The following is a 1,569-nucleotide window of genomic DNA, read 5'->3' on the forward strand; positions in this document are numbered from 1 at the left end:
ATTAAGGGGAAATAAAAATCACATCCTCTCATTCTGATCAACTCCCAGTGACAGAAAAAGTTGAGCTAAACATGGCTCCTAACTCAATGTAACGGTGCTGTTCCTCCCCGCTGATCGCGCGAGGGCGAGAATCACATCTCAGCCATTAGAGCAAATGAACTTTGCACAGAGCCCATTGTGGGAAAATCATTACGGCTGTCTGATGACCAAAGGGATGGGGAAAGTTCGGGATGCTTCAATTCCCAACAATTTCAGTTCCTTTCTCAATAATCACACACCTCAGTTAACTCCCCTTCTTTGAGCTGGGTGCTGTGACCCACTGCTTCCGCTCCGGCTCAAACGAAATGAACACTCCTGTTCTACTTCCCGGCCCACCGGTTGGCATTCGCGCTCTATAGGATAACTCGGCACACCGACAGATGTATGCATACAACACAACTGCAGCCACACCCGCCCCGTTAACGTGCTGGTGCACATCCCTTAGCGAACTGTGACCTCATCTCTTGGCCACACAACCATAGCACCATAAGCCAAAACAAGGCAAACAGCTCGAGAAGCCTCTGGTGTTGGCATACGAAAGTATTCGGACAAAAATAAAAAAAATAATGCTACACTACCAAATGAAGTAGAGTAGTGTGTATGCTGCCATTGTCTCGATGTATTCTCGACAAGGCACTGCTTTACTGCATTCGACTGTGCTTGACGTATTCGATACGTCCCAGAAAGTCAATCGAAGACCCTCATTCTTCAAAATGTAAACTCCCTGAACCTCTGGATGACAACAAGGACACAATTTTCAGCACAAGCTCGTGTCCGGTGTCCGAGTTATGCACGTTTATAACCCAAGCACTGAGACACTGATTGGCAAATTGTGTCAACGGCGATTCCACTAAAAATGTGTCGACATAGGCCTAGCCAGACATGCAACTGGAAGCTCGGTGGTGACACGAGAGTAAACTAAGGTACAAAAAAAGGTGGTTGTGGCTTTCACAAACTATCGAAAAGGGAGAGGAAACAAATGGATGAAATAGGGTTTGAAACGAAGGAGGTGACGACAGTGGAAATCGTGTTTCTATCTCTGTTACGAAACATGTAAAGAAATTTTCTTTTGAATGGGGCGGGAAACAGTGCTATGACTTCCAAATAATGCAAAGTGTGACAAGATCCTTCCTTCAATTTTTACTCCTACTCGCTAACCAACCAAACTGTGCGCTCTCCTCGCTTCGTAAAATGGGGGTGATGTGATCACCTTCCTTTACCTACGCCATGCACGCCGGCAATCGGCTCACTCGCATACGCATATATGTATGCACGCATATGTATTTATTTGTATTGATACCGCTGACTAAACCATCCGCAATAGTGATTTGTTTAGTTCGATCAAGTGTTCTCTTTTCTCTTTTTGCTATATCTTATCTTAAAGCTGAATTTTCAGTCTTCAATAGCAGAGACTCCAACTACCGTGGCACTGCTGTCTGCATAGAAATATTTAACCGCGAACACACACACTTTTTTCTTAGTACGTGAAACCGTCCGTCTTGCAAGAAAATGACACCACAAATATATACA

This window comes from Trypanosoma equiperdum, assembly GCF_001457755.1.
Source record: "Trypanosoma equiperdum strain OVI genome assembly, contig: ctg_1469, whole genome shotgun sequence".
Taxonomy (NCBI): domain Eukaryota; phylum Euglenozoa; class Kinetoplastea; order Trypanosomatida; family Trypanosomatidae; genus Trypanosoma; species Trypanosoma equiperdum.